A 24000-nucleotide genomic window follows, 5' to 3' on the forward strand; every position below is an offset into this window, starting at 1 on the left:
AAGCCGATATGTGTGCTACCCTTACAGATAGGTGACCTAACCACAGTTATGAGAAATAGAAAGTGTTCCATTACCAAGGCACTCGAAGTAACTTTCAAGATCATAAGCCTCCCCACGTAAGTCACACGTTGGGAAGGGGTGGAGGAAAAGCCTGTGGGTCAGATAGGTACCACTTCACAGTGAGGTAAGACCGGTTTGTTTTTCGAAAATGTGAATGCCACTGTACAAGCATATACACTTTGTTCCTAGGCGCAAGGTTGATCACTATATGTGTGTGTATCCCTTGTATAAATGATAACCCAACAGGGTCTCTGTCTAAAAAATGAACGGAAGATGAAATTCTAAATGTCCTACAAATAATAAAAAGGAAGAGGAACTTAATGTTAAAAACTATTTCTACTTCATTGATTACATTAAAGCTTTTAAATTTAACGAAGTGGAGAAAGCTAGATTGGGTCTTGAAAAATATACGGGTTCCAATTCCTGTAGCCTATAATTCTTCTTCTTCAAAACCTGTATGAAAACAGTTCTTTCTCTCAGATTACTCAGAAAGATGCGTCTAAGTTTCGTCGTTGTAAGATATGTGACAATCGTACATCCTATGTTTGTACTAAATGTGAAATTGCCTTACACCTTGACATCTGGTTTAAGGTATTTTACACATAGAATTCATGTTATCAACTGCATTTAATAAATAAATACTAATGTTTTCAGTTGTTTTTGCATTAACACCGCTTGATCCAAGTAGAAACTACAGTTGTCAGGCTGCTATTTTATTAGTTAGACAATAATAACATTATGAGTAACATTTTTAGGTTTAAAGTACCATATAAGTTCAGTAACTTAAATATTACACAAAAAATCACTAGGAAATTCTGGGCATGAATCGATTAATAGCGACTGCAAATCTTTTAGCCTTAATCGGCTATAATTATGCGAAAGTCCACTTGAATTGCAACCTTTTCCATCTTCCTCAGCATATAAAACCTAATTCAGTTTTTATTTGACCACTATTACCGTTTAAAACTGATGAAAATAAATGTGAAAAACTTACCATAATTTCCATTAAAGAAATCTCTTTGAAAACTATAGGAGTTGGATAAACTTTTTACCGGTGTATATTTTGCTTAAGAATTCAAATAAAAAAACTTGTGTAGCTACATCAAAAGAAGTTTTGTACGTTACGCTCTACAATAAAAACTTTTCAAGAAACATAACAGTCTCAAATATGGGCCAAGTTCTATCAGTGAATTTAAAACTTTTTTTCAAAGAAAAAGTTCATCGTGCCACTCTGAGTATATAGATGAGTGTGGACTTCGTATTTTTTCTTTGTGAAGGAATTTCTCGTATCAAAGCTTACAAATTTTATTTTCAAGATTTGATTTTAATTTGAAAAATACGAAATTCGTAGAAATAAATTTACAAAAAAAGAATATTTAGACATTAAAATACGTTCAGATTTTACAAAATATCCTGCTGTATTACAGAGAAGTTTTGGTTTATTATTGCATTAGATTTGACGTTGTTTTCTTTTGACGTAGGCAATTCAATGTTGATAAGGTTTCATGTAAATTTATTTTATAGTTGTAGTCACTTTTGAGCAATTACTCCAATTATGAAAAATTATTAATCAATCAATGACGAAGAGGTAGAAGCAACGATCAAGAAGCTAAAAGACAGAAAATCACCTGGAACAGATGGTATACTCAATGAGCTCTTAAAATATGGAGGACCTAAACTTACAAGTAAACTGTTACAACAACTACCTATTTAACAAAATCTTAAACGACATAAAAACACCAGAGGAATGGCATAAAAGCATGACAATCCCCATATTTAAAAAAGGACAAAAAACTTGTCCACAAAACTACAGAGAAATAACTCTCTTAAATACAACGATGAAACTTTTCACTAGTATTCTTAAGGACAAATTGAAAAGGCAAATCACTAATGCTGAAGAAAAACAAGGTTTTAAAAGAAGGCGGTCTATAACATATGCAGTATTCATAATAACAAATAAAAGAACAAGCTATAGAGTTCGGCATGCCAGCGTATATTCGATTCATTGATCTGACGAAGGCGTTTGACAGGGTTCGCCTGAGAGACACACTAAATATTTTAATACAAAATAAAACACCCACCAACATAACAAAGATAGTCCATAACCTAAATAACAACAATGTAACCAAAGTTAGAACAGGAGACCAATTCACCGAAAATATTCCAACACCGGGAGGAATTAGACAAGGCGACAGTTTAAGCCCCTTCTTGTTTACCCTACTCATGGGCATAATTATAAACAAAGTAACATCTCTCAATATCGGATACAGAATGGGCAACAAAAAAATTGGTATGGTGTGTTACGCAGATGATGCAGCAATTATTTCCGAATCAGAAGATGATCTTCAGAGACAGCTCTTTCAAATAAGCCGCCAACTAAATATGACTATAGCAGTGTAAAATTCAAGATATTGTAAGATGAGGAAGGCAGCATAAGAGGATGTGGTACAATTATGTAAGACGAATGGATGAGAAGAGACTCCCAAAAATTGCCCTACAAAACAACCCGAACGGTTGAAGACCTCCCGGAAGACCACCTAAAAAATGAAGGGATAGTTGGCAATCTACCTTTCAGGAATTAACCAGAGGCAGCTCCAGAATTAAACAGATCGAAATATCTTCAAGAAGTAGAAGAATAAGAAGAAGATGAAAAATTATTTAAGGTATGTGACATCCATGTGTGAGGTTAGTGTGAGGTTTAGTCAAATAGCTGAATATAGCTGGAAAACACGTCATCCGTTCACCCAAGTTGAAGTGAAAAGAAAGTCGAAAATTTATTTGATTTTGCACCCAGTTCCTCTCGTGCAATAACTATACATATGTATGCAATAATATTGTAACTTAATTTTTTTTACTTTAACATTACAGTACAACCCTAATTAACCAAAATTACCAAGAATGAGTAAATTTATTGATATGTGGCAACACCGAAATCATTAGATTTTCACTTCGAGTTATTTCGAACATTCCTGGCCGCCTGCATTTCCTGAGTTATGACCAAGTAAAATCAGTTCTTCTGTACCTCTCAGATTTATTGTAAATTTGTATGTTTACAAGCGCTTCAGTTTACAGCGCTATGTTGAGTCTACAAGCGCTTGTAAAACAAAAGTCTCCAATGTGTATATGGACACACTGTATGATCCACAGAGAAGCTCTGGCTTCCAAAGAAATGTCTTTTGGCCTAAATATTGTGCTAACTACCGCTACTACCATGGCTACCGTATACCTTTCCAATTCTGTAATAATTCCTGGGGTTGAAGCCTTTTTACCGCTAGTCAGACGTAGAGATGTCCTCCGATACCTGCCAGTTCTGAATTTTATTTGATATTTCCGCTATTGCTAGCATGATATCTATGACTGTTGGGCTACAAACAATAATAAAGGTAGGTTTGGTTCCTCTATTTAAGATATAAAAATCTTTTTAAAGAAACTTGCTTCGAGCATTGTAATCTCTGCTGCTCCAGCCTAGATAACGGGATTTTGAATAGCAGAAGATGATAAACTCTACCTTCTAACTAAGACAATGATCAACCAAATCTTCCATCTTCTTTTTTGGTGGTAGGGTGGCTATATCTAAGGGTAGGTAGACCCATGCCAGTATCAAGTCTCTATTTTTGCCCTTTTCCCATGGGCATTTCCCTCTAACCACAGTTACGTCTAAGGAACAAAACTGCTCCATTGGGGAGGCTCTGAGTTTCCTGGGAACATATATAGTTGTTGTATGTTATTGATTGCTTGGAAAGCTGAAAATTTAACCGTTTAGGCTGCTAAATACAGTTATTTTGGCCTTAATTATCCAAGGTTCTTGGATTAGTATTCTTGCATCCTGCGTTACATCTAGGTGGCGGCATAGTACCGTCGTTGCTGCCTTTTTGTTTTGGAGGTTGCATTTAATAATAGTAACCTTATTTTTTCCGTCCTTGCCTCCATGGCTTAGGTGTCGTTCCAGTTCTTTTAGGTGTACATTTCCTCCTCGTTTGAGGAGGGGGCAGCCTTAGTCGTTTTGGCGCCTCCTCTGCAACTCTGAAGTTCGTCGACCACGATCTGATGGTGGGACCAGGGGGTATCTCATTCTCAATACATGACGAAACCAATGAATAAGTTTTGTTTAGATGGAATGACAACAGTGTGATCACTGTTGCTTCAAATTGTCAAGGTATCACTTCGATTGATCAAGCTAAATAAAAAGTATTTTTTCGCAGAAAGTAAGAGAATAAAAAATATTCTACAGCCTTATTTGATAAAAAAATTTAAAGAGCACATGGGAGGCACTGATATGATAAATTAAATTATCTCATATGATAGCACAAGCTAGGCATCACATTATCTAGCTACAGAAATCTTAAAAATAAAATGGAAGATCAAGTGAATAGAGCAAACAGAGCCGCAGACTACCTAAATGAAACAATAATCAGAAATAAAAATATCGAAAAGAAGCGAAAGGCAGAATTTACAAAACAGTTATCAAACCAATAATGACATACGCGGTAGAAAAAGACCTGACACAGAGGGGACAAAAAGGATGTTAGAAACAGTCGAGATGAAGCCACTTAGAAAAATTGATGGTAAGACACTATGGGACAGAGTTAGAACTACAGACATACGACGTAGATGCAAGGTGGAGAACATCAAGAACTGGATAGGAAATAGAAGAGTAGAATGGAACGATCATATAAGCCGAATGATAACAAATAGAGTAGTAAAGACGGCAAGAGACGGTTTCCCAATAGGAAGACGATCAGTAGGAAGACCACGAAAACGATGGTACTTACTGAAGGTACATTAAAAAATAGACAGAGTCATGCCTATATAAAAAGAAGATGAAGAAAAAGAAGGTAGAACAAGCACAAGCTCTAAAAATGGCCACTCTTTATATGGGACTTGGATGTATCTGTATAGAATGATAATGTTGGGCATCTTATAGGGCCTCAAGCCAGACGAACTCATTGTGATTTATGCTACTAAAAATCAATCAAAAAATGTATCAATTGTAATACTGCTCTTCACAAAAGATAGTTTATAAAATTTCATGGAAAATAAGATTTAGTGTCCTTTGTCTGTGCTATTTTTAAATGCTTTAATTCTTATCCTGTACTCTTGCCGAGTAAAATTTGTTTTTGATTTTATAATGTAAATGCCCAGTGTTTGAGTTTTTGTAACAGCATTTTTTCAATTGGTGTTGCGATAGGGATATTTGCAATAAAATCTTAATTTTTACCTATTTTGGATCGTTTTTGTTCACATTAAGTGTGATCAATAGGATCTCTATCCTAAAACAATTTCTGTGCATGAATGAGTTAATAAAAACGCATAAATTAAGAAAATAAAATATTTTTGGAAAATATGTTGTCTTTGTTAATTTATTATTTTACAATTGTTTATAAAACAATTAATTTAAATTATATTATAAATTATAAAATAGAATAAAAACAAAAGCAGATATTCTTCATGGCAAGTAAGGGTTAACCTTATAAATATAAGACTAGACTACAATAAATAAAAATCTACATTACACTAAATAAAAAAGACTTTAATTTACAATTTAGTTTTGTTTAACACTCATTCCAACCATGTATCAATAGTTAGAATGTGTGTATACTGAAACAAACATATTATTTACATCAAAACTTAACTCGAGCATATTTTGTTTAGAAATATATAGAGAGACAGCTATTTTCCCTCTCATAAAAGCCTTCATTAGCGTGACTAAGACCACCATCATAAATCTGTTTACATCTTATAGGGCAGATCAACCCCAACGCATTCATTCCGACTGTTTACTTCTCTTGAGACCAAGTATATGAGTCCCAGGTGGCTTTTGGGCAATTTGGTCACTTTCACGCGATATTTTCATGTTGATGAACTACCAGCTACAAATGACTAAACCATTATCTTCATTTCCTGTGGGGTAAAATTAATAAAATATACACGTAATGGTGTTTGCCTAACATAAGTGGTAAGTTGGTTAAATGAATGGCGGATCGTGGACAAATTACTGTTTCGACTAATTTATATAACCAGGAAAGAAATTAATGGAAGCGGTATACACGTTTACACAGTATACAATAAATATTACTTAGTATATCTATTAATAAACTATTGATTTATTACTAAAGCTCGGATTTATAGGCAACAAAAATTGAAGAAAAAGGCGCCTATATAGGCAAAGATTTTTATTAAAAAAGGCAGGAATATTAACATTTAGGCAAAATATAGGCAATAAAGGAATATAACTTATTATTTATTGTACAAAGTGAATTAACGTAATATTAACTTAAGGCAGGTATATTTACACATCATAATCATAACATTAGTATAAATAAACTAGTAACTAAATAACTGTAAATTAATAATTAAACATTGTAACCACTTAAAATTTTATCATTAATAGAAACAACTAAATGTTTTTCAATATTTTTGGTCTTAAAACTATGTCTTCGATGACTTAAAATTAATTTGTACATGGAAAACGAACGTTCGACATCGACAGATGTAATTGGAGCATATTTCAGAGCGGATAATAAATCTGGTATAATTTGAAATTTCTCGGAAAATGTCCCATTCAAAACTTTAGCAACATTAGATAAAAACGAAAAACCTTCATTCTTGTCGAAAACATATTTCATTTTTTTTTTTAAATTAATTGACCGTTACTTCCAGGTGCCGATTTAATTTTCTTCTTTAAATTATCTATTAATTTTACTGACTTACATAAATTTATCTTTTGTTTTTCTAATAAGGTAATTGTGGTAACTATTAATTTATAATTGTCATTGATATAAGCGAGTTCCTGTTTCAATTTGGGATTTTTTAATATTTTTTTTGCTTCTCGAATGGCTTCGGAAATATCATCATCAAATTCTGACATAACTAATTCTATTTCATTGCAGTGTTCAAAGTAAAAAAAAACTGCTTCGAGCCAGTTTCCCCACCTTGTAATTACTGGTTTAGGTGGCAAAGGGACACCGGGAGGTCTTTCTTTATATATTTGCACCCTCAACGGAGCCTTTACAAAAGCTTTTTCATAAAATTTATAAAATTATTTACCAACGGAAACAGATTTCTTATTTCTTCAGCAATTCTATTTACCCCGTGGGCTACACAAGTGCAATGAATTAAATTAGGATAAAAAATCTTTAAATTAACAGCAGCTTTTAACATATATGCCGCAACATCTGAAAGCATTAAAACTATTTTATGCACTGGTATAGCGTTGGGTAAAAAGAGGTTTGTTAAACTATCTTGTATAACTCGACTTATTGTTAAATTGTTTGTTTTTACCAATTCTTTAACGGTAACTAAATAAGGTTTTCTCGCAAAGTTTTGGTTCAAAATTCCAATTATTAAATTAGCTATATACCTGCCGCATACATCTGTTGTTTCATCCACGATAATATACAAAAAATTGCCACATAACATTTTTCCACAGTATGTTTTCTCAAAGTACTATCGTCCGGTAAGGATTTATTAAGATATTTTTCGAAAAAGCATTTAAAACTAGGGTTATTAACTTTATATAGAGGAATGTTGGATGCAATCATCATCTGGCATAAATCAAATTTAAATGCGTCTTCCTACTTTTTTTTTAACTGCTTAAACTATCCCGCAGAGATATTTGGGCTAACTTAGAGGAATTTAATGTTTCCAAATTACGTTTATGAAGTGGGGTTCCACAATGTTGGTCAATAAAGTACTTTTTTCTACTTGAAATCTGAGAATTTAAAAAAAAATAATTAGAATTCTAAAACCGCTTTAGAATTTAGTTATGTTGTGAGACGAGAAAAACAGAGAAAAAATAAAACTTACCGATTTGCCGCATGGTTTACAAAATGCTCTATCTTCTTCTAGAGAAAGTTCCGAATAAGGTGCGATCCATAGCCTTAATTTAGATGTCATCTTTTCAGACAAATATCTAAAACGTTTTAAAACGTGTTCTTTGCTTTTCGGTATACGCAACAAAACTAAACTAGGATATAGCAATTTGTGACTAAACTCTGATACAGTAACCGACTGTACAACTGATAATAAACTAATAAAGCTTAGGGATTTCCAAATAGTTAACCCTCAAGTCTCGATCAGGTACATTTTCCTAGAAATCTGTTATATAAACAAACCATTGATATTTTATTATTGACCCAAAATTTTATTCTAGAATGGTTTAGTAATAGACTAATATCATAAGTAGTACCATGAAATTTTAAAAAAGGCACAAATAGGCGGAATTTCTGAAAAAAGGCAAAAAGTGCAAAAAACAATTATAATAGGCAAAATAGGCAAAATAGGCAAAAAAGGCATTTTGCCTATAATCCGAGCTTTATTCATTAGTGTCTTAAATCTCTTATCCGCTACTTTCACCTTATTTCGTCAGTTCTTTCTCTTCAAAAACTCAATACCCAGAGTATAGAGTTTTCAAAACCACAAAAATTTGTAAGAGCCTTTATATTTGTATATTATAACGTATTTAAAATTATAATTTAAAGGTTTATTCTCATTAAATAGAGGAAACAATATAGAAATGCGACAATAAAATAGCTTCAGAACCATAATATACAGTTTGTTATCTTGAATTTCCCCAATTTGAATAAAAACTGTTTTGCCTCGAACTGACTTACATATCCATATGAAAATATAAAATAAACGAACATTATTTTCAGTTATTATAATATATTCACTGCACTCTCTGAATTAATGTTTTCAGACGGCGTTTATAATTTTATCTGGCATTAGTTCAAATGGTGCTGTAATTTTATACAAAATTAAGCATTTACAACAAAAATATTTACTTAATTTTGATTAAAATGGTATATGAAATTAAATAATTAAATAAATGAAAATAATAAATATGATATTATATAAATGAAAATAAATATTAAAATGTAAACTTACTTAAAAAAAATGTTAATGATAAGGTCAGTAGGGGTAATGGAGGACTTCTTCTTCTTAAGGTGCCGTGCATTTCTGCGTAGGCGTCCACCCTACATCGTCTTGTCAGGTGAGATGTTAAATAGTCAGGATTAAATAATTCTGTTTTTAGCAGCATTGCGAAGCATTTCATAGCTTTCATTCCTGCTCTCTCCCTTGTCGTTTCCTCATTGCTGAGGATCGTGATTTCCTACAATGCGGGCTGTCAATTCTCTCTATCTCTTGCGATTTTGGGCTGCTCTTATGGACTCGGAAAACGTCTCTCCAGTGGCTTTCTGTACTTGATCTGACCATCGGATAGGTGAGCGTCCTCTGCCTCTACGTCCTTCTACGTTTCCGCATACAATTAGTCTTTCTAAGTTGTCATTGTCTCTTCTCGCAATGTGGCCAAAAAACTTTAAAACATTTGCAAGACACTGAGAGGAGAGTCTGGTCTGAATGTTGAGCTCTTCGAGAATCGACTGATTGGATCTGTGCTCCGTCCACGAGACGCGTAGCATTCGTCTGCAGCACCACATTTCGAATGCGTCAATCCTTTTCCTATCCTCTGATTTTATTGTCCATGTTTCGGCACCGTAACTGAAAATTGAAAAAATGAGTGTCCGTACCAGTCTCATTTTGAGTTTTTTGGATAAAGAGCGGTCCTTCCATATTTTTGACAGTCGACTCATCGCGTTCTTGGCCATCCCTATTCTTCTGCAAATTTCCGTATGGGAGGAGGCTGCATTGCTTAAGGAAGATCCTAGATATGTGAACTCGTCTACTTTCTCGAATTTATTTAGGGCGCCTGTTGTTTGGAGGATATTCGTGTGGTCCACAATCATGATTTTTGTTTTCTGATTATTAATCTTGAGCCCACACTTGTTGCTTTCGGTTTCTACTCTCTTTATCAGTCTCGACATCTCCTCTTCAGATGTTGCTATCAGTGTTGTATCGTCTGCGAATCTTAAGTTTGAGATCTTTTTTCCTGCAATGGAGATGTCGCCTCTCCATCCATCGAGTGCGTTCCTCATTATGTATTCTCCATATAAATTGAACAGGTCTGGAGATAGTATGCACCCTTGTCGTACACCTCTGCTGGTTTTGAAGGTATCAGATTGCTGGTTTTCAATTCTTTATTATACGAAGATAACAAACTGAGTTATCTTCGTATAAATTTTTAATTAATATTGCCAAATGATCTGGAACTCCCATCTCATGAAGAACTGTCCAGAGAACTTCCCACTTCACACAATCAAATGCCTTTTGGTAGTCTAGAAAACAGATTTATATTGAAATTTTAAATTCGCGGGCCTTTTCTATGAGCTGCCGCATATTAAGGATTTGCTCTCTCGTACCCTTCCCTTTGACAAAGCCTGCTTGTTCTTGGGGAATTTGTTTGTCTAAGTATTGTTGCAAACGGCGTTTAATGATTCTTAGTAATATTTTGCTTGGATGTGAAATCAGTGAGATGGTACGATAATTACTACACTTTGTAGTTGTTCCTTTTTTATGGATTGGTATGCACAATGATGTGCGCCATTCTCTGGGCCACTTTACGCATCTCCAAATTTTATTACAAAGTTTCCACATTATGTAACATCCTTTGTCTCCCATGTTCTGAAGGAGCTCTCCCGTGATATCATCGCAGCCAGGGGATTTATTCTTCTTGAGGTGAGTTACAGCTTCTTCAATCTCGGACAGCAGAATTTCAGGTTCAGGGTTGTATGCGATGTTTTCAAGGGCTAAAGTGTGGCCTAGATTTACGTGTTCTTCCCTGTAGAGCTCTGAACAATAGTTTTTCCATGTTTCCAATATTTCTGCTAATTGTCGAATATTGCGCAGCCATGACATTTTTTTACGTCCCAGACCTTTCCTACCCCCTATCTTTCCTTCTAGTATCAGTTGCTGAAAAGTATATCTTCCTCCTCGTAATATGTGTCCCAAGTATGCAGTGTTCTTACTTTTTACATAACTAAAAAGTTCTCTATCCTGTAAGCCCGCTCTTCTGAGTACTTCCTCATTTCTGACCCTGTCCGTCCATGATATTCTAAGCATTCGACGCAGGCACCACACTGGGGACAATGGGGGATACTTACCTCAATTTCAAATATGTTAAGATATTTTGGGAACAATTAGTGTGATTAAATTTTTCGTATATTTTTATGTGATCCAGGAGAGATAATCCTTCAAGAAATTATGACTTTCAACATATATTTGTGTAAAGCAAGTACTCTATAATTTTTTTTTAATCTTAAGTCAAATGTCCTCATTTGCCCCAACATAGGGGGTAAATAAAGACTGCAATTGTTTCCCAATTTAACTCACATATAAAATAAAATGGGTAAATGAAGACAAAAGCGTATCATTTAATGCATATAAAAAAATAATAAAATTGAAAATTTCTCTTACTAGTTTATTCTGAAATTAAACGGTACATTGTCAACTAAGTGATTAACTAAATTTAAAACGAACAAATTAAATGAAAACAATTTGAGCACATTTGTGAAAAATCTTCGACTCTTTTCAAGCTTGTTCAATATGCTTAATAGTAGGGTATAATTTTACAGGATTTTTGCCTTCTGGAAATAACTTCATTATAATTTGATTCTACCGCTACATTCTCAATCTTCAGATGAATTGGCCATCTAAAAGATCTTCCTAGTCGATATAAAAATGTCATTTTCACTTCTTTATCGGAAACAATTTCTGATACCAGACCAACGTACCATGTTTTCGAAGTGGTAAATGTAAAATAACTATAAAGTAAATCTTAGCAACTATCATTGCAGCCTGATAGTTGGGAAATATTACTAGTGTATGGCTTATTTCAACATCACAATGTGAGAATTCAACATCACAACATATTTGTGCTTCATAGATTATAGTAAAGCTTCCGATTTGGTCAACTGGAGTAAAAAGTGGCAGGTTTTGTCTGAAATGGGAGTCTCCAATCATCTGATACTGCTAATTAAAAGCCTGTACAATAACAATTATGCCAGAGTTAGAATAAATGGGGAACTAACCGATACTTTCAGGGTCACAAAGGGCGTGAGACAAGGCTGCATACTAAGCCCAATTCTATTTAACATCTATGGTGAATGGATAATGCGGAAAGCTACTGAGGACTGGAACGGTGGCATCACCATTGGCGGGAAGAAAATTTGCAACTTGAGATATGCAGATGATACTACTATCCTCGCTAGTTCTGAAGCTGAATTGATTTACCTGCTACAACGGATAGAAGACGTAAGCTTAACGATGGGCCTTAAAATAAACAGAGATAAAACGAGAATCATGATAATTGACAGAGCTAACAACAATCAAAATCATCTGGTCATATTAAACAATATCGCTGTTGTAGATAAATTTGTGTATCTGGGCTCATTAATAACCAACAAAGGAGGCTGTACTGAAGAAATAAAGCGGCAGTCAGCAATCGCAAAAAGCGCTATGGCAAAATTAACAAAAATTTGGAAAAGCCATGAAATAGCTACCAATACAAAAATGAGACTAGTAAGAAGTCTAGTTTTTTTAGTTTTTACTTATGCATCGGAATTCTGGACCCTTACTGAGAAAGACAAAAAGAACATAGATGTATTTGAGATGTACTGCTGGAGACGAATGCTGAGAATACCATGGGTGGCCCGAAGAACAAATGAATCCATACTGGACCAGCTAAACATAAAGAAAAGACTAAGAACACAAATATCAGAACAAATAATAAGCTATTTTGGACATGTGCTTCGAAAAAATGGTCTTAAAAAACTTACCATCCAGGGAAAAGTAGAAGGCAAAAGAAATGGAGTTAGATCTCCCACACGATACACGGACCATATTGTTGCTACCATTGGCGCTCCATTGTCAGAATGTGCTAGAATGGCAGAAGATATTCATGATATCACGATACCTGCATCAGGTTAACGACTAAGAAGAAGAAGAAGATGGCTTATCTGTTGCCATCTGTTCTTCTCGCTGCGCGTTTTCTCGCCTTAATTCAATCGAATTTTTTCTGCGACGAACTAAAATCTCCTTTTAAAAAATTTCCAGGCGTATCATCGTCGGTATGATAATTCAAGCTTATATCGCTATCGCTGTTTCTCATATTCCCTTGCATTTATTTTTTCAAATCTTCGTTGGTATCAGATTCGCTTTCCGAAATATTTTTCTTTAGAACCTTTTCTTTGTTCTAGTTTGTGAAGTTTTATCTTCTTTGCCTGTTTTTTGTTTTGTAACTTTATTTTTTCTTCTTTCTTCTTCTTGACGCAGTCATTCTAAAACCTCTACGGAAGTTAAAACTTCTCCATATTGAAGTTGCTTAAGCCGTATTTGTCTTTCTTTGACTGGTGTTGGAGTAACCGAACTTTCTACATTCGTCTTTAATTTATTTACAAAGAAATCGATTACATTTCATTTAGCAGCATTATCATTTGTTAATTCGCGTATGGAAACGTTGGAACTAGAAGTCATTTGACTAGTATTAGCATTTTTCAAACTTATGGTTAATGTGTCCTCGGCATTCATAGGTTTTTTAATGGTAAATTTGTACCTAGCTAAAGCAACTTGGTCATAATCATCCTCTCGAAATTTACTTTGGTTTACTGGCAAACAATCTATACCAACAAATCCGGGAACGATTATACCCGGAGTAAGATATTTTTTCTATAAGTCTTTGATGGTAATAGAAAAATCTTTTTCGACATTTCGTTCTTATTGATAACACCCAAACATTTTCTCATTTCTGTGAGTAAAATTCTATTTCATCCTGTTTTTAGAGGACTAAAAACAGAAAAATTTAGAGGCTGTAGTCGTTAGACGGCTAGAAAGTTGAAATAAAATTATTTGGTTTTCTAGGACAGCTAGCACAAGTCTTGTACTTATATGGCTTTTGTGTCCATCAAATATTAAGACTGCTTTTTGATTAGGCTCCAAATGTGGCAGTGATCTTTTAACTTTTTTCATATGGGGTATAAACTGAGCAACCAACCAATTAAAGAAGACTGATTCTTCCATATATGCTTTATAGGTTGCCGAATATGTGGTCCCCGGAAAATCTAAAACACTTCTAGTCCATCTTGGTAACACTGCACTTCCTTGATAAATTATGTGAGGTGGTACATAAGAACCATTAGAGCTAATCCAACAGTTGATTGATATATTTTCAAGACCTGTGCCATGAATGCTTTGATAAAGCGCTTTATTTTTTTGGCCAATACTCTTAGTTTTGGAGGGATCCGTACAAAATCATCCATGATGAACAGACTCGTCGCATGATGAAAAGCTCGGGCATTTGATCAAATAAATTTTCATTTACAATTTGTTGTAATTGATTGTAATGGTCTGCTACAACAAAAGGATCAGAAGACCTGTCTTCTGCCTCTTTGCAGTTTTATTTTGCAAACTTTGTGGTTTCTTTAATGATAATCGAGGATGTCGATTCATAAAATTCTGATACCAATCTTGAACGGGTTTATTTTGCTTTAAAGGAGTGGAAATGTTTGAATCTTGACAATAACTTTAAACGAAAAATAATAATTCTTCTTTATCCATGTGATAACCAAAGTCGGCTCTCGCTAAAATTAGCTGTTCTAGTTGGCCCTCAACTTCTTTTGAAAGGGCATTATGCCAACCAGCGCCGAGAGATTTCAGTGAAGTTTTCCTTCCATTTGTTCGGTTAAATATAACTCTTCTTGGATATCCAAAATATTTTGCAGCAGAGCCATAAGAACGGTTGTGGTTTTTGACGTCGTTTACGGCAGCTTTTACGTTTTTTGCCGTGTAGGTTTCTTCTGGTCTTTTTTTAATATATTTTCTTACCATATTGCAATTTATTTTAACCTGTAACGAGAAAATGAATATCAACTAGAAATCAAGTCTCTGTATAATAGTAATTAGGGGTAATTGAGGACGCGTCCGCAATTACCCATTGCAAAGCAAAGCAGTATCTCTTGGAAGCTTATCATCAAACGGATCCGTACCGGCTGTCCAGACACTCATTTGTACCCCATCAATGTCTTCTTCCTCATCTATTGATGAATAATTGCTGTCTGAATCGCTCTCGAAATCACTATTAGACATTTCATAACTCAAATTATTTCACTCTGGAGCTTCGAATCCGTTTTCACTAATATAAAATACAATTACATACCTAATAGATAAAAAAAGACCACGTGCCCTCTCAGCAAACTCTAAACGTGCAGTAAATAAATACCTTTCCGCTGCGTTGGCTTGCCACCAGACTGAACGTCGACCTTAAGCTGTTTACATTATTCTGGGAATTTAAAAAAAAATGGCTAACCATGATACCGCCGTATGGATATCCATGTTCTGTTTCGATACAAATTGATCTACAGAGCCTTACTTCACTTTTACAGAGTGCATTAATATCCCCTATTTAAATATGCGTATGTGAATATCGTGATAAAGTTCGCCATACCTAAAAATATCCATACGTGGTAACGATGGAGCGGAAAGGGTTAATCAGACCAATGAACTGAAGAAAAGAATATGTCTTGGGTAGGCAGCATATAAAAAACTGAGAGAAACTTTTAAAAGTGAGCTGCCTACATTCCTAAAGAGAAACGTATTTGATGATGTCCTGAGTCCTGAGTCAATGAGTCCTCCCAGTGTAGACATACGGAGCAGTAGCACTTACTTTAACAAAAGCCTACTAAACTAAGAGTCACACAGAGAAGAATGGAGTGATCCATGTTGGAAAAAGCTCTACGAGACAAAATAAAAACAAAAAAGTTAGAAGAAAAATCGAAGTGACTGACGATTTTATAAGGATGAGCAATTAAACTAACTCAGTTGGCAATAAAAAAATAGGAACAAGGACAATCACTTTTACATATCTCATCGGACACGAACAGGTAAAAGTTATTAGTAAATTTAAACGGTTTTTTTCAATGCCAAGCAAAAAACATTTTATTAAGTGGTTGCAGACTTTTTTTATTTTAAAATTTACTTTCTTTTATCAATTTTAATAATTCAATTTAAAATTTCGAAACAAAAAATTTAAACACTCCAGCTTATGACATCAACTCTCCTTATTTAGTTTTCCTACCTGCGGCACTTAATATTTTCCAACAAAATTAATTTTTTTTCATTTATAATCCCCTTGTTAAGTAAAAGCAAGAACGAAAATGAATTAATTTTTCGTTTCTTTGAAAAAGTCCTTAAAGTAAATTTCTTGGTTTTTAATTTCTTTAAACAAACAAACCGATTAAAAACCAACAGGTTCCTTAAAGGCATTACGGAAGTTAAACTGTTAACTTTGCCTCAACAATCGTACGGTGTTAAAAAAATATGTTGGTAATTAGGTTTTTCAAAGCACGAACCAAACTTTTGTAAAAGTAATCACAGCAGAGTGCATATTAACAATTTATACCAGTTAACACAAAATTAAGTACAAATGCCTCTTGTTTGGTTGATTCGTTTATATAAAAATTGATTATCTTATCAATCTATTTACTCCAATCCTCGAGAGTTGACCCCTAAAAATCATACGAACAAGCCGAGAATACTCCGAGCGAATACAAATTTTATCAAACATTGATCATGCGCGCAAAAGTTCACACATGATTTGTGGACATGTGCTGTTTTGAAAAAGAATTTGCACTAGTCCATATTATGAACTCATGGACATGAGTAGTTTTGGTCGAAATATACAATCAAATTACTTGATTGGGACATCCGCTGTTTTGCTCGGATGTGTATATCTTTCTATGTGTTTAATACGGGACAAGATGTATTTTGCTTGATTCTGACCTTATATTATTTTTCAGTTTAGGAATTTCTATAGAATCCCACTATTATCTTATTTTCACTTAAGTGTCGTTTTGAATAGACGCTCCTCAATTACACAATGTTTTTAAAACTGAGAGAATCGAAAATAATTACCACTGTACGTCCTGTCCAGTCCCGGCCGTCACCACCTGACCGCTCCCGCGACCGCGCCATCACCCCGATCTCTCTTTCTCTGTTCAGTCCACCCACTTCAGCCAGTCGGTCTGTTCAGTCAGTTCTATCCGCACGCGCGTACGCATCGCCGCTTTTTCGATTGCAAATTGATTTCAAAGATTACTTCCCTAGAAAGCTCTTTTAGAATATTAGTGTTCTCGTGGATAACCACGCACACGATAAGTAACTGTGCACTCATACTTAGAAATATCAAAAACATACAATATCAAAACCATAATTTAATACGTATTTATTATTGCAGTTAACAATGTATCAGTGGCTAATAAAATGCACATCTAAAGATGCAGGTGGCGGAAGTCCTGATAACTAGGGATGGGAAAAACCTACCGGTTTTAACCGAAAACCGGTTTTTTTACTTCGCAATAACCGGTTTTATCGGTTGTTTTTTTGTCCCGGTTATAACGGTTTTTTTTTTAGTAAAAACCGGTTATTAGGTTTTTACGGTGATTAGGATTAGGTTAGGTATTATTTTGGATCCCAATCATAATTATTATTTTCAAGTAATTATTCCAAACAAAACCATAATTCAAATTTTATTTTATTTTACAAATACAGAAGCAAACTGAAAGTGCAAACTCTCATCAGCCAGAAACAATTAAGTTTTATTATAATATTTCGTTGAAAAGGTATTTGTAATCATAATATTTACATAAGAAGTAATCTGGTACATCATCTCTTTTTCACACTTGACTCTTGACATTGAAAGTGGGAGAATGGATGTTTCTGATTACCAAAAATAATGTTCTGACTATAAATATTGAATTACTGATTACGAATACGAATTTCTAAGGATTTCCCTACGTTTTCAAAACGATACACCCATACAGGAAATATTAAACGAGTTAAAATGTACCTATTATACAAATATACAAACGTGTTAAAAGTAATACATGATCATTTTTTTTAAGGTAGTAAAAATAAAAGATGAATTGCATTAATTTATTTTTAACTAAAATATTTTTGTTGATATTATTTTTTTTAAATCCCATTTGAAAGAGTCTGGGAAATTTTTTAAAAGTTGAAATGGTTGGGGTGAGGAATTTCTTGGGTTTGGGAGGAGAGGAAAATTGGTAGGTATTTTAGAGGATTATATTTTTAAATGGTAAATTAAATTTGTATCATTAATCGAATACAGTAATTGCATATTATATTCTACTCTCATTATATTCATTGACAATAGAACCTGAATTATTTTAGCGCTCTCTGTTGAGCAGTAGTGTAATAATTTTGGTTTACTGCTCTCTGCATCTGACTACAACCAGATGGAATTCTGTCTACCATATGCATAAAAGATTCACACTAATGTCCCCATATATAGCTGCAATATTGGCAGATCCCTCGATTAAAAAAGCACCAAGGATGATTTCTGGTTCAGATATAAAACTAATCACTGAAATTGTAAGCATTTTATCGCCTTTCGATGAGGCCACAAAGGAGATCTCGGGTCCCCAGTACATTACTGCTAGCCTTGTTAACCCCCTTGTGTCTATTATCGAAAGATTTTTAAAAAACCTTAAGCCAAACCTTAGTACAGCTCAAAAGTTATGCCAAAAGCTTATAACTAACCTTCAAGAGAGAGGCACTAAGCTTTTACGAAATCCCCTGCTTTGCCATGCCACAATCACGGACCCGAGGTTCAAAAAACTATATCTGAATCCGTATATCGGAGACAGTCACATCCAATTTAGGCTCAGAAGTTAGGACCTACCTTACCGAAATCGGAAAACTTTCTCCTTCCTGTTCCTTCCAGAATAAAGAAGCCAAAGTGAGTTTTAAATCAAACCCTCTTTGGTCTTCACACTATCTGGAGTTGGTGAACAGTGGTTTCAGTTCAAGTTCTCAGGACACACAGTTTCAAAGTTCTTTTTCAAATGAACTGACTCTATATCTACTGCGGCCTTTGCTGCCGAGTGATCCGTTTTCATTCTGGGATCAGAACAGAACCTATATGCCAGGCTTGGCTTTTATAGCTAAAAAAATACATGTCGTTGGTCGGAAGTTCGGTGGCATCAGAGAGACTGGTGTCATCATTGAATGATATTGTGTTAGATGAGAGAAGCCGCTTAACCGACCAACATATATATGAACGAGTTTTTCTCAATAGGCTTCATGAAAAATACTGGCCAACATAATGCTTAATCCATTTCATATAATATAACCTATTTGTAACCTTCTAACCTATACTTTTTTACTTAAAATATTACTTCATATTCTTTTATTGTATATTATTGCAATATGTATATATTAATCTTACTATAATTATATTTAATAATAATCTTGCTATATTATGTTTAATAATGATCACTAAATATATATTATTAATAAAATAATAAATCAATATAATAATTAATAGAATAAAATAGTTTTATTAAAAATTTTGTTTTATTTATATTGATATTGATGTTCTTTCGATAGTACTAATTTTGATCATATTGATATCGAGTCGAATGAAGTATCGCAAACTAAAGTGCATTGTAAATGTAACTTGGTAACTATTGGATTAAAAAAACCGAAAACCGGTTTTTGGAAAAACCGGTTTTTTTTTGGCCGGTTATAACCGCCAGGTTAAACCGTAAGCAAAAAAAACCGGTAAAACCGGTGTTTTGTCAAAAACCGAAATCCCTACTGATAACGCATCACAAAAAAAAAAGAAATAAACACGTAGTTCTTGACAACAGTGTTACCTCAGATTCTAAAATGACAACTACTGTTACGAGTAATACGAGTGGTGAAAACAATGCCGCCACTTCAAGTACTAGTAGTGTTATTACTATTGATGACAGCAGAGGAACATCTAGTTCCAGTACTATAACTATTAGTCATAACAGCGATAATTGTAGAGCCATTTCGCGTTCAACAGCCACATCTACCGTACACGTCGATACAGATAGTGACGCTTCAACTTCAACTAAACAAGCAACAGCTACATCGGAGACAACTGGGAAGCGTCAACGCATTTTTAAAGAATCGTACATCCAGTTTGGTTTTACATGTACAGTGTTTATTTTTAAACAACGTCTACAGTGCGTTGTTTGTTCGGAGGTTTTGGCAAACGAGAGCATGAGGCCGGCCAAGTTAAAAAGGCACCTAGAAAATAAGCATCCAATAAAATAAGCATCCACAGTTAAAAAATAAAGATAAATCTTATTTTAAACGACATGCCACCAAACTAACGTCACAGCAGGTTAATTTCCAAAAATACATAACAGTTAACCGAAAGGCGTCACAAGCATATTTTGAGGTTGCCTTTTTGATTGCCAAAGCTAAAAAACTTCAAAACATTGGCGAGACGCTCATTTTGACAGCTGCAATGAAAATGGTTTTGATCATGCAAGGAGAAAAGTATGCTAATGTACTAAAAACAATTCCACTATCAAGTGATACTGTTCATCGTCGTATCAATCTACTTACTGATAATATCAAAATACAACTTATAAATCGCGTAAAAGGGAGTCAGGTAAACAGATTAGAAGCTTTCGAAATGTGGCTCTATCGCCGTATCCTAAAAATACCATGGACAGCGAAAATCACAAATATAGATGTCCTTAACAGAATAAACCAAGAACGCCAACTTTTCGAAACCATCAAGAAAAGGAAAACGGCGTATCTAGGTCACATCATGCGAAATGAAAAATACCAGTTCCTCCAACTTATAATCGAGGGTAAAATTGAAGGCAAGAGAGGAATGGGACGCAAGAAAATGACCTGGCTCCGAAACATAAGGCAATGAACAGGGATTAACGACATACAATCTCTGATACATATTGCAAGAAATAGAGAATGAATGGAAAATGTGATCGCTAACATCCATTAGTGGATTTGCATCTGAAAAAGAAGAAGAAAGGGAGTCCTTATTATGCTATTCAGCTGGATGAAAGCCCTGATGTAGCTAATGTAGCTCAACTTCTGATATTTATCCGATACCGATGTGAAAAAGACATATGCGAAGATTTATTATTTTGTCAAGGATTAGAAGGAAGAACAACTTTTTGATGCAGTTAATACCTTTTTTGAAATGCATGATATAAAGTGGGAATATTGTGTATCTGCCTATACAGACGGCGCAGCTATATTCACCGGCTCCCGAACAGGATTCAAAGCAAAAGTAACTGAGATTGCACCTCACGTAGGCTTTATTCACTGTATGATTCACCGTGAAGCCCTTGCAGCAAAATATTTGCAACCAGATGTAAATAAAGTGTTGGAACAAGTTGTAACAATAATAAATTTTATTAAAGCTCGCGCATTGAACAGTCGCCTTTTCAAAATAATGTGTCGCGAATTGGGATCAGAATACGAAAATCTACTGTTACATACAGAGGTCAGGTGGTTATTGCGAGGAAAAATACTCCAACGTGTATTTGATCTTAAAGATGAAATCAGAATATTTCTACTTGAACGGGAACCAAAGCTAGCTGAAGATTTCTTGAATGAAAATTGGCTGGCAACAGTTGGCTGTCTTTCGGACATTTTTGAAAAACTTAATGATTTAAATGAATCGTTGCAAGGGAAGAGTACAAATGCATTGATTTTGGCTAACAAAATAAAAGTTTGTATGTTTGGAGAAATTTGTAGAAAACAAATTCTGTAGAAAACAATATAAAGCTCGAAGAAGAAATTAAAACCAAAATCATCATACAAAACTATAATAATTATAGTAATATATATAAACTATAATAATTATAGTTTTGTATACTCTTATTTTTGTATTACGAGATATATCTTTGGCCTTAATTATTTTTTGCTTATGGCTCCGGCACACTATTTATAACTTATATTAATTTATTTTACACTATTTATATTTTTTGTAATTGTCTGACAATATTAACCGAATATCACCCATCATCAGCAATACAGGATAGTTTGAACTATGTTTCCCGAATCATTATATAATAATTCTTGTACAGGCATGTAAGTAGTGTTTTGTTTTTACTAATTTATTACAATTCAATAGATTATCTCTTACCAAATTGTGGGTTTTTTAGACCCACAATTCTTTACGCTGCCGCAACATGGACTATTTCTATTCTATACAGAACAGATTGGAGGCATGGGAAAGAAAGATAATTCTCAGAATGTTTTGTGGAAAAGTAGTAGAGGGAGAATAAAGAAGACCGACTACTCCAGAAGTGTACCATTTGTATGCTAACCCTACAATAACAAAAGTAGTGAAAAAACGTAGACTGGAATGACTCGGATATCTAGAAAGAATGCAATGTAAGAGACTTGTCAAAAATATTGCTTGGAGAGTACCTGAGGGCAAAAAAAGAGAGGAAGATAAAGAAATAAATGAAGAGATGTAGTGATGAAAGATGTTAGAGAGATGGGAATCAGAGATTGGAAGCTGATAGCTAAGAACAAAAAACGATGGAAATTATCCATCTAGAAATGGGCCTAAAAGGCCTGTTAACGCTGTGCATACATAACTACTAATTTATTCTCTGAAGCACCGGACATTACTTAGTTTTTATATTTGTATACTAACCTAAGAAACGTTATTCCTGAAGATTTTTTATCGACATTGCTACTGCGACAACTACGTTGAGAACAATAAACTATTATTATGCATTATTACAATATTATTACAGTTACGATTAAAAAAAACTAAATTTAATATTAAAACTAAGTTTAGTAGTAAAACTAAAGAAATATTCTAAAAACAACAAACATAAACAATCACACACGATCTGACACAACTATTATAAAAATATGGCCGAAGTGAGGTCGTTTATAGTCACGTGATGCCCTCTCCATAGATTTTAACTCGATAGTTTTATATCTGTTTCATGTAAAACTTCACCAATATTGATCATTCTACCATTGCTGTACTCAAAAACTTTCCCCCTATCTTGTAATAACTTTCCCCGTGGCGCGGCGGTAACTCGCAAAAATTAATTTTCTGGTTTATTTATTCCCGTTATTGTTGGCTAATATTAAAAGAGACACGTTTTTACGTGTGCACTTGTCACTCGAAATGCTCCGTTCCGAGGGTTCATTGCCTCTTCACCGGGATTGGTTGAGAAGTGTTTTACGATGATAAAACGACCTCTGGGGTCCTTCCAGTGTAATTTCGAGAGACAACTGCCTACTTTATGACGCGTAACACGTAAATACGGTATTTATTTACACGCGATAAAGTATCACTTGTGCGTCCTACTTTTGGGGTGGGAGAATTTGTCACGGTCTATTACCTTTAATTAAATTCAAGAAAAGCAAAGTGACACGTTAAGCAGCAGATTTTTGGAGATAGTGATTTATGGAAATAAATTAACTAGAAGGGGACGGAAATGTAATGAGTCTGATACAATCGTTTTGATTATAGTAGGGGTCTTAAGGACGAGAGTCGTTAAAAACCAATTAAAAAACCCTTTGTCAACGACAAGTGGTAAGTTAAGAATACAAGATGATTCCAATTATTAACACGTCCAATAGGGTTGTAATAACATAAAATCATATTATCTTATTTTTTTTCTGGAACTAATTTATTTTTAAGCTTAAAACTACCCGCGCTCCGGTATCTCGCGCAGCTACCCGCGCGGTGTATTATAATCACCACATATGTTAAGTCACAAAGACTAAACTGGCTTGGTCACCTAGAAAGAATGCCAGATAATCGAGCTGTAAAAGTAGTCGAGAGATGGAAGCCCCAAGGAAACAGAACAAGAGCAAGGCCCCATAAAAGATGGATAGACGACGTAGAGAGGGATCTTAAAACCATGAACATCAGGCAGTGGAGAAGGAAAGAATCCGGCAGAATAGTAACCTGATTTTTATGGGTACTGATAAATCATGGCATTTGATTTCTATCCTACCTAACCTAAGAAGAGCATTTTCAAAAAGTCTCGCCTATGCTTATAATCTGCATTGATATGCATTATGTTGACGATGAAAGGCCATCGTCTTGTTCTTTATGATACTGGATCGACATCTTCATCTTCGTGCATCATTGAAACCAATCCAACCGCTTTATTTGTTTTCGGTACATAGGAAAGCAGTGTTATATTTTTTATAAATCCAAACAACGAAGATTCGACAGGTCTATGTTTATGAGATAAA

General features: G+C 34.3%; 1 protein-coding gene across 1 annotated transcript in view; it reads right to left on the minus strand.

Moving 5' to 3' along the window:
- Positions 1-24000, minus strand: part of LOC140447199 (uncharacterized) — a 717844-nt gene that overhangs the window by 59208 nt on the left and 634636 nt on the right. The gene's annotated exons all lie outside the window — the stretch shown is intronic.

The sequence above is a fragment of the Diabrotica undecimpunctata genome, chromosome 8, assembly GCF_040954645.1.
Source record: "Diabrotica undecimpunctata isolate CICGRU chromosome 8, icDiaUnde3, whole genome shotgun sequence".
Classification (NCBI taxonomy): domain Eukaryota; kingdom Metazoa; phylum Arthropoda; class Insecta; order Coleoptera; family Chrysomelidae; genus Diabrotica; species Diabrotica undecimpunctata.